This window comes from Onychomys torridus, chromosome 8 (assembly GCF_903995425.1).
Source record: "Onychomys torridus chromosome 8, mOncTor1.1, whole genome shotgun sequence".
Lineage (NCBI taxonomy): Eukaryota > Metazoa > Chordata > Mammalia > Rodentia > Cricetidae > Onychomys > Onychomys torridus.
The window spans coordinates 59,081,145-59,092,165 of record NC_050450.1 but is presented as its reverse complement, the minus strand read 5'-3'; positions in this window follow the sequence as shown (position 1 = coordinate 59,092,165).

Sequence of the window (11,021 nt, the reverse complement as noted above, 5' to 3'; positions counted from 1 at the left end):
TATGCCCCCTCAAAATAAATAAATAAAAATAAATTTCACCCCAATCAACTGGTTGTGTTTCTTTTTTTATTGGTGTCATGTAATCATTTCATATCATTGCCAATAGTTTGTGTTTCTCCTGTGAATTTCCTATTCATAACTTTTACCCAGTTTTCTTGAAAAATGTTTATTACTTTTTGGTTTGTAAAAGGTGTTTTCAAGTTAGGAATTTGAATGCATTAGGAGCTAAATAGCTACTATCCCATTCAGTTATCTAGCCTTTCCACCCATGGAGATGGTTTCTCTTTCTTCAAATACGTTCGAAAATGATGTCCTAGTTGGCTTTCTGCTCCTGTGATAAACACCACTGTGAATGTGGTGCTTTAATGAGAATGCCCTGGACTCATGTGCAAATGCTTGGTTGGTGGAACTTTTGGGACAGATTAGGAAGTATGGCCTTGTTGGAGGAAGTGTGTCACTGAGGGTGGGCTTTGAGGTTTCAAAACCCCATGCCCTTCTCAGTTCTCTCTCTCTCTCTCTCTCTCTCTCTCTCTCTCTCTCTCTCTCCCCCTCCTCCTCCCTCCCCCACCTCTCTCTCTGTCTTCTGGTTCTCAGCATGTTAGCTCTCAATTACTGCTCCATCACCATGTCTGCCTGCCTGCTACCCAGCCCCCCCCCCATGCTAGTCATGGACTAATCCTTCAAAATTGTAAGCCAGCCCCCAGTTCAATGTTTTCTTTTATAATTTGCCTTGGTCATGTTGCTTTGTCACAGCAGTAGAAAATTAACCAGAACAATAATTAAAAGCAACTTTGGGAAGAAGAAGTTCCGTTATCAAGGGAAGCCAGGGCAGGATCTCCAGGCAGAGACTATGGAGGAACAATGTCTGCGGGCTTGCTCCCTCTGGCTTGCTCAGCCAGCTTTCTGATACAGCCCACACCCACTTACCTAGAGAGAGCACTGCCCACAGTGGGCTGGGCCCTCCTGCATCAATTAGCAATTAGGAAACCATGGCCACATACCAATCTCACTTGGGAAATTCTTCAGTTGGGAATCCCTTTTCCCAGGTGACTCTAGGTGTGTGTCAAGGTGATAGCTGAAGCCACCTATTAAAATAGCCTAACATCTATTAATGTTTTCTTTTCTGTTTTTTTTTTATTTTGTAGCAAACTTTGAAGTCTTTCCCTTCTCTTAATTGTTCTTAAAAGAAAATTACACCTATTTTCTTCTATTCCTTTAATTCCATTTGCATCTGTGTTTGTGCATACATGTGGGTGCAAGTGTGCATGCACTTGGGGGAGCATGCACATGGAAGCTCATGGGTGTAGAAGTCAGACTCGAGTGCTGTTCCCCAGTAGCCACCACCTCTTTTGGGAACAGGATCTTTCACTGGCACCTGAGCTTCTCCAATTGGGCTAGGATGGCTGGGCAGCAAGTCCCAGGAATGCTCCTGACTCCACCTTCTCAGTGCTGAGGTTACAATGGGTCACACCCTACTTTTTGCATGGGTTCTAGAGACGGAGTTTGAGTCCCCATGCTTGTACGGCAAGTACTTAGCTCCCCAGTCCCCCATTATTTCTTATTTTAAAGTTTTTGTATGGAATGAGTTTTTCTGTGAGGTTACCCTACTATGTACTACGGTTCAAGGTAGCGAAGTACATTATATGATCCTTCCAGGCCTCCACCCTCCAGTGAGCACTCCCTCCAAGGGTGCCAGCTACCACCAAGAGAACTTCCCTCCATACTGTGCTCCACAAGCAAAGTCTTCAGGACCAGAAATTTCATGGTCAGAAGGCATAAGATCATGAGATGAGGAAAGGACTAGACTCTTTCTGGGTGTCATCTAATCAGACAGACTCCCACTCTGTAATTTCACTCGTTTCAGATACTCCCTTGAGAGATGACAGAGACCTCCCCCCCACCTCCGGCTTCTTAGACTAGAAGTACCACATATTACCACTAGAGGGCGCATGGCACCGCTCCATTCTCAGCTTAATCTAGAGCTCTTTAGCCGCAGAGACCTGCAGGTGGCATTTCAGAAGTGCGAAAAGAAAGCTAAGTATGTCTACTCAAATCTCCTGCCCTCTTTGTGTGGTATGAAGACAAAATGTGAAGTCAGGGGAAGCGGGCAGGAAGCAAGAAAGTGGGGAGGTCCAGAAGCCTGGCTGTGAACTGTAAGCTGCTCATAGATAACCATCTGCCTCGTATACTCCATCCCATACTTTCCACTTCTTGAGTTACTGTGCACGCTTGAGGGCCTAGACCAACCGGTACCGCTTGGATCCGTTCTGCTGGGTCACATGCACTTCCACAGCACAAGCGCTCATCACTTTGGTTAGCCATTGCTTGTGATCCCTAATGAAAGCATGAGCTCCATCCACGGCCTGCTGGGCTCTGAGTCTTCCCTGTAGTGTGGAGTCTGGCACAGAGTGAAGACAGACTTCATCAGTATAATACCATGCCTTCACCTTCCTAAGAACCTTAAAGGGCTTTCTCTTCAGTTGTCCTTGTTTCTTTTTTGCAGAGCTGGGGGTTGAATCCAGCGTCTCAATATGCGACACTATTGCCATACCTCTGGGCTATGTCCCCAGCCTCCAGGGACCCTCGATGGCAGGCACTTCCTCTGATTCTTTCATCCTTGCACTGTGCAGCCCCAGGCCTGGTAAAGTAAACCTTCAGACTTCACATATTAAAATGGTGGCCTTTCTGGTATGCTCCAGGCTGAGGCATATGGGTGGGATCCTCAAAGCCTGCCTGGGTTCACCAGGAGCTCAAAGTTTAGTTACAAGTTTAGGGACACTGTGTCTCAAAACAAAAAGGAAAAAGGAAGCTTGAGAGACAGCTCAGTGGTGGAATATTTGCCTAGCGTGAGCAATGCCCTGGGTTCAAACTCCAGAACTAAAAAATAAAAATAGAAAGTCTTCGTGCAACGTGAAACTCGGCGAGTCTGCCTTAAGTTTCCTCACACAGAAAACAAGGAGGGGCCTGCAGGGCCTGCTAGGCAGTTAGGAGCCCCTGCCGCTCTTGCAAAGGACCCAGATTCTGTTCCCAGCACCCACATCAGGTTGCTCACAACTAATTGTGACTCCTGCTCTGGGGAAGCTGACCCCCTCTTCTGGCCTCCGGGGCACCTGCACACATGGGACATACACGAATAGATATACACACTACAAAATGTTTAAAAATAAATCCTAATTTAATTTTTAAAAACTGTGATAAAGTGATGGATATGTTAACCAGCTTGAGTGTGATCGTCATCATTTCACAAAGTATATGCTTATCAGGCCATACATTCCCTTGCCTATCTTAAATATACGCAATTCTTAGTTATCAAAAAGCCAAGGTAGAGGGTGGGGAGAAATAGCTCATAGCAGACTCTCTACAGCAACCTAATGTTTATCTGTTGAAAACTTTGACTTGACAAACAATGTCACTGAGGTGAAAGGGGAGGGGCTTACATGGAAGCTGCTGGCAAGGTGGGCCCAGAATTTTGATCTTCTGTCTCCTAGAGCTTGAACTTGCTCCAAATTGTTGGACACGGTATGTCTGTAGAGTTTGCAGTGCCACAGCTGGATTGGGGACCTCAAAGGATGCAAAACCACTGGATGAATAGAGCGTAAACCAAGGCCATAGCTCCGCTAGCCTGGGCTCAGCGACACCCACAGGAGTACAGACTCACTTCTCAGAAGGGAATTTTACATCTGCTTTTTAAAAGGTAGGGGTTTTGTTTGTTTGTTTTGAGACAGGGTCCCACTGCAGAGCCCTTGAACTGGCAGCAATCCTCCTGCCTCTGCTCCCCAGTACAAGGATAACCAGCATGCACCACCATGCCTACCTTAGGACAATTTTTGGGCAACTGAATTTCAGCTGAGTGTAAGAGGGAAGAGCACAAGCTTTGCATGTGGACAGTTCTGAGCTGAAGGTCACCTCCCCAACTTGTAAGGCTGAGTCCATGATGTAACCTCCAGGAGAAATGAAGGAAATAATCCAATGAAGTGAAGATCTGTTGAGATAAGGAGTGTGAAACACTGCCTGAAGTCCTAGCCTATGGCTTCTAGCAATGCGGTGATGTTGGCACAGAAGGCTTGGAAGAGCCGCCTATGTGTACTTCCTTCCCAATTCCAAGTCCCTTGATGTCGTGCTGGTATTTGGAAATTGCCCATGATAGGGGTATTTTTTTTAAACCATAAACACTAGCAAATGCTGCACACCAGGACTCTCCTGAGCAGGAGGGGGAACATGTGCCAGTCACTTTGGTGGTCGTCATTGTTTGAGGGTGCCATAGCACCCCCTCCCCTGGAGGGTGACCTCATGCACATCTGTACCATGCTGATGTGACTGGTCATTGTCAGTAGCTACTTTTGCAAAGTCGTTTCTTGGTTTCCCCGGCCCAAGCTTCCATTTTCAGAGACTGTGAGCATCACTGGGAATTCTCTCACAGCATGGATGGGAATGACTCAGTTCAATTCACCCAGTACACTGGCTGGGTGTGGTGGCATGTACCTGTACTCTTAGTACTTGGGAGACGGAGGAAGGAAGATCACAAGTTCAAGGCCAGCCTTGGCTGCACTCTCGGTACCCTATCATGCTCTCTTAGAGACCGGCAAGCTTTACCTGGCCTTCTCTGAGCAGAAGCTGGGCCAGCAATTCCAGGGTTTCAAGAGTCACCCTGGTGGGATGGTGTATCTGTCACCCATCTCCCACCATTCATCTCTGGGTGGACTCAGGGCCCTGTCTCTCTCCTTGAGCCCCACACAACCATGCCTAGAAGAAAGACTGACCCTTTGGGAACACTTCACTCACTCACACTGGAGCCTGATCACTCCCAGAACCCCCATTCCATCCCATGACGAGACTTTATGGGCCTCTGCTGGAACCACGAAAAGCTTCAGGAAGATTCTAGCTCCGAGAAAACCTGGGGTAGGCAGCTTCCCTGGAAAGGGGCTGGCTGCCATAGGCTGACCAGAAAGAGGAAGTGTGGTCAGGCTGGTGCCTGTTGCATTTAAGGGTGAGCGAGGGTACGTGGGCGAGCAAGGCCTCACCCCAGCTGTGCTGGAGTACAGCCTTCAGTCCACTGCTGACGCCCCAGCTGCTTGCAGAAAACACCTCAGCAGTCCAGGTGAGTGCTTCAACTTCCCCAAGGACAACATTGTGTTCTGTCCTCTCTAGTCATCTGTCCCTGTTGGTCTTAGACGTGTGGCCAAATGAGCAACCTCTCAGGCAAGGGCTGAGGGACTGTCGCCTGAGGCTGTGGTACACGGTCAGGTACAATCAGAGGCAGAACGGCCTTGAAGAGTCCACTCTGCCACTGCTGCCCAGGTGCCCTCAGCCATCACTTTACTTCTCCGGCGTGTGTGCCAGGATGACAGTGTTTGCCTCTCAGGCTGATTAGCAGTTGAGAGTGAGATGTGTAAAGTGTGAGGTGTCATCACTGTCTGGGTAACCATGGTGAAAACTGGTATTCAGTTGTTAGAGGACCCTCATGGCATTGTGCCAGGGGCAGCCAAAATGCTGACTTCGCAAACTCAGGCCACATCTTGGTGCTCTTGAATGAAAGGATTCGAACACCATGGCTCCTGGTATGTTTGTCACTCAGTTTCTGGTTTGGGATTTACAAGGCACCTGCCTACCTTCAGAGGCCTCGGGACCCAGGTGTGTGTTAGGCTACTGAGATCTTGATTGAGACATCTGCTTTTGGCCTCTGGAAAATTAATTTTTTTTTTGTTTGTGTTTTTTGGTTTTTCAAGACAGGGTTTCTCTGTGTAGCCTTGGCTGTCCTGGATCTCACTCTGTAGACCAGGCTGGCCTCGAACTCACAGAGATCCTGCTACCTCTGCCTTCCGAGTGCTGGGATTAAAAGCATGCGCCACCACACCTGGTCTGGGAAATTAATTTTGATGGAAACCTAGGGCTCAACTTTCTTTCCCATGTCATATTCCACTGCCTAGGCACGTGTGTTCTCTGTTTCTCTTTAATCTGACTGAGACTTTTAAAAAAGGATTTGTTTGTTTGTTTGTTTAGTTTTTTGAGACAGGGTTTCTCTGGGTAGTATTGGCTGTCCTAGAACTAGCCTCTGTAGCCCTGGCTATCCTGAAACTCACATAGATCTACTTGCCTCTGCCTCCTGAATGCTGGGATTAAAGGTGTGCGCTTTCAACATCCAGCAAAAGGATTTATTTTTAATGATAGGTTCATGTGCATGTGCGTGTGCGTGTGCGTGTGCGTGCGTGCGTGCGTGTGTGTGTGTGTGTGTGTGTGTGTGTGTGTGTGTGTGTGTGTGTGTGTGTGTGTAACAAAGGAATCAGATCCTATGCAGCTAGTGTTCCAGGTGCCTAATGTAGGTACTGGGATCCAAGCTCAGGTCCTCCAGAAGAGTAATACATACAAGAGTGAATGTATTATCACTGAGCCATCTCTGCATCTCCACCCCTATGCACTTGCTCTTAAGCCTCTTCCTTCCTTGACTTATTACTCTGCTAAGTTTGTCCATGATAAACCGGAGACTGTGTACATGTACATGTCTGAAGGAGCATTGAGAGTGGGCCTCGCTGCCAGATGCAGTGGCCACAGCCCTGCACCAGAAGGCTGGGAAGGAAGAACACTGACCCCAGAAACTCCAGAATAGCCTGAGAAGCTAGTGAGTCCCCCGCTTACAAAAAGAAAATGGAGGTTGGAGAGACAGCTCAGATATCAGAGCACCAAAGTCCAATAGTTCCTGATTCTTTTTTTAAAAAAATAGAAACTATTTTATTTTCTGTGTACAGGTGTTTTTCATGCACATCTGTCTGTGTACCACCTACACACCTGGTGCCCTTGGAGGCCAGCTGAGGACATCAGATCCCCGAAACTGGAGTTGCAGATGGTTGTGAGGCACCATGTGGTGCTGGGAATTAAACTCGGGGATCTTCTGAAAGAGCAGTCAGTGCTCTTAACCACTGCACCATCTCTCCAGCCCCTCAAAAATCATTTTGTAATCCATGTATTATGCGGCTGACCATGTGGGATGATCATTTTCCCCAGAAGTTTGTTAGGACCGAGTTCTGGCTCATCCTTCCTCTTTCCCTTTCCCCTCCCCTTCCCTCTCCCCCTCCCCCCTTCTCCCTACATCTCCTCTTTTCCTCCCTCTCTTTCTTCCCCTTCCTTTTTTCCCTAGCAAATAGATATAGTTCCTAAGTGTAGGCAGACAAATTTGCTAGGCAAACAATACGCTATGAGGGCTGAGGATGTATGAACAGTGTTGAGTCCTATGAGAAAATAAGTCAGACTCCAGATTCATGTGAGGCTGTCCTGGTTTGATAAGTTATCACTCTGACAGACATGCTTGCAGAAGCATGACAGTGTGGCCAGCTGCCAGTCCAGTACTGGCCCCAAATACCGTGTTAACACGCACAGGCTTCATAGCTAGCCCACAACAAGTTTAATTAATAAAGAAGATAATCATTCACAATGCATAAGTACCCTCCCTTGTTAGTTCTACGGGACTTGCATCCTGGCCTGACATAATTTTTAATGGACCACTAACCAAGATGTCATCATTATATAGTGGGATAGCATATGCAGGATACAGAATAAGCGTATGATCCTAGTGTGTCCCCCTACTTCAGTGTAGCAGAGTAGAAACTTCTTCACAGGGTTCTCTATTAAAGCATTTTTTGTTGTTGTTTTTGTTTTTTGAGACACGGTTTCCCTGTGTAGCTTTGCACCTCTCCTGGAACTCACTTGGTAGCCCAGGCTGGCCTTGAACTCACAGAGATCCACCTATCTCTGCCTCCCGAGTGCTGGGATTAAAGGCGTGTGCCACCACCGCCTGGCCCTATTAAAGCATTTTATAGCCAGGCTTTTTGTTTGTTTGTTTGTTTTTGTTTTGTTTTTTGTTTGTTTGGTTTTTTGTTTTTTTGAGACAGGGTTTCTCTGTAGCTTTGGAGCCTGTCCTGGACTAGCTCTGTAGACCAGGCTGGCCTCTAACTCACAGAGATCCACCTGTCTCTGCCTTCCGAGTGCTGGGATTACAGGCATGCTCCACCACCACCTGGCTATAGCCAGGCTTTTAATCCCAGTGCTTGAGAGGCAGAGGCAGGTGGACCTCTGTGAGTTCAAGGCCAGCTTCTTCTACATAGTGAGTTCCGGGACATCCACAACTCTGTAGAGAGCCCCTGTCTCAACCCCCCCCCAAAGAGTCATTTTATAATTCTGTATATAAAACAATGTCAGTACATTCATTACAAGGAACTTGATAAACCATTTACTTTAGTAAAATCTGCAGGTTATTTTAAAGAGGCATGGGCTAGGGATGTAGTTCATGCCTCTTTAAGCCTAGGTTTAATTCTCAGCAATAAATCAACAAACAAACAAACAGAAAAGCTCACAGAAATTCACAAAGGAAACATCACCCACCAAGAAGCACAAAACAAATACATTAATATATAAATATGTTTTACATAAGTATATATCTCCTTTCATAACAGGTTTAATGGACATAACGTATATTTAAACAACAATATATAAATATCAACTTACTGTAAAATCATTGGCCCTGCATACAGTGTTGACATGTGTGTGCATCATAGATACACCATAATAAATTTAATTGATGAAGAAGCTAAATCAGTCATGATACATAATTACAAATACTGAAAATCTTTTGCTTGCTGTCCATATACTACCCCTGAGACTCCCTACAGCCTGCACACCCTCCTTTACCTCAGAAAGCCTTTTCTTTATTAGGCTCGATGTTGGGTTCACCTTAACCTTTGCATCTCATACCCTATGCATATTAGACTCAAAATAATTCTTTTTTGCTCTTTAAAAAAATCAAGCTGGGTGGTGGTGGCACACACCTGTAATCCCAGCACTCGGGAGGCAGAGTCAGGTGGATCTCTGTGAGTTTGAGGCCAGCCTGGTCTACAGAGCTAGTACAGGACAGGCTCCAAAGCTACACACAGAAACCCTGTCTCGGAAAAAAAAAAAATCAAGCCAGTTGTGGTGGCACTGGAGAGATGGAGGCAGATGGATCTCTGTAAGTTTGAGGCCAGCCTGATCTATATAGAGACTTCCAGAACAGCCAGGGCTACATAGAGAGACCCTGTCTCAAACAAACAAACAAAACTCAAGTGTCGTAACAGCTAACCAGTCATGACTGCTCTTTCCGGACTTACAGCCTTTCCTCTAGTTGGAAGAAGCCACACTTCTAAGAGCAGGATGTTGGGGACATTTCCAGGAGTTGCAGTGTCTAGACTTTCTAGAGGAATATTATTTGGAGTCCTCAGCAAACTCTAGGATCCTGATATTTTAGTTCAAGAACATCACCTTTTAGTAGCTTTGAATGATGTAAGACGTTATTGGTGAACGAATCTTCAAAAAAAAAGTGGAAGTTATACATTGCATTCCATCTGACAGAACTGGAGATTGACTCCAAAAAATGGTGTGCTCACCGGGCGGTGGTGGCGCACGCCTGTAATCCCAGCACTCGGGAGGCAGAGCCAGACGTATCTCTGTGAGTTCGAGGCCAGCCTGGGCTACCAAGTGAGTTCCAGGAAAGGTGCAAAGCTACACAGGGAAACCCTGTCTCGAACCAAAAAAACAAACAAACAAAAAAAAAAATGGTGTGCTCAAGACCCATCTGTTGTACCCTGAGGCCCTCTCAGAATCAGGCAGTGGGATGGAGGGAAGGATTGAAGGACAAAAGGTATCTGTGCCAGTATCCCCAGCATTCTGTCTCTATGTCCCTCCTTCAAGCCATCAGAATAAAAGGGTTTCCAAGTTTGGGTATGGAGAGTTGACATTTTCTCCATTTTATTTCAGTTTTACTCTAAACTGTAAATTATGCATCTACAGGAAGTGCTTCCGTTTTTATTGATTTTTGCATAATATCTAAATAAAAAACACAATGCTTGGTATGCAAATACAGACTCAAGAGAGCCAACAGGCTCTTGTCCCTAGAGAGTTTCTGTATATGAGCCATGGGGCTGTCACCACCTGGAGGCCCACTGGTCAGTCAGTTCAGGACTCTTGAGCATCATTGCTTTAAGCTGGCAGAGTAAGTCCCAAGCCAGAAGGCCAGGGAGGATGTAAGGACTCTGGAACTGTGGGTCCCTTGCTGAGCAAAGGCTCAATAGAACACCTGAAGTGTGGGGAAATGCCAAGGCTGTCATGGTAGGCAGGGGCCCATTGGGATGGATCTTGGCCATGCTCACTGATCATGTTCATATTTCACTCTGCTTAACTGGGAAGGAACTACAGAAAGACAATAAGGGGTCATATTTATATGTGGCGGCCAACAGCGGCCCACAGAGAGGAGGGGGACAGCAAAACGGCCATTTGCAGAGACGACTGGAACCTGGGCTGATGCACTGGAGTGAAGGGACAAGACGGCAGATGTGGAGCCAGGGAAGGAGACGAGATCTGGATGCTGAGGGGAGAAGAAAGATGGGGGGTCTGTGCTTGCCTTTCTCCCACAGAAAGGGAAGGCTATGGAATGAGTAGAGACACTGGACTCTTTTTGTAGCCCTGCCCTGTCCACACTCAGTTTTAAGTTGCCATTAAGTATCCACACAGCCATTTTCAGAACACATGTCAGCAAGGCGGTCAGGTGGGAATACGGACTCCCTGGCCATCATCAGTGACAGCCTGACAACTAGACAGGAACCAAGCAAGAACTGTTCATGCTGAGAGGCTTTGTTAGTACTTAGCTTCCTGTGCCTTTGAAATCAGCCCCAACTGTCATCCCATGCCCTGCTCCAGAGCCTTCCAAAGCCCTTGCTAGCAAGTCTGGGGAGCCACGTTGGAGGAACCTCTTTCTTGCTAGTTAGCATGGGCTACAACTTCTGTGGGTGACACTGTACTACACAGACCACGCATGTATGAACTGAGGCGCCGTCCTGGTTCCCATACACCAAAACACATCTACTCGGGAAAGCATTGGTAGATGCAGAGACCTTATCAAGGATTGGGTAGGAGACCACCAGAGGGGTGAGCCACCAGAGGGGTACACATGCATCCATGAACAACTACAGACGGAATGCCATGCAGCCCAGTCTTTGCCA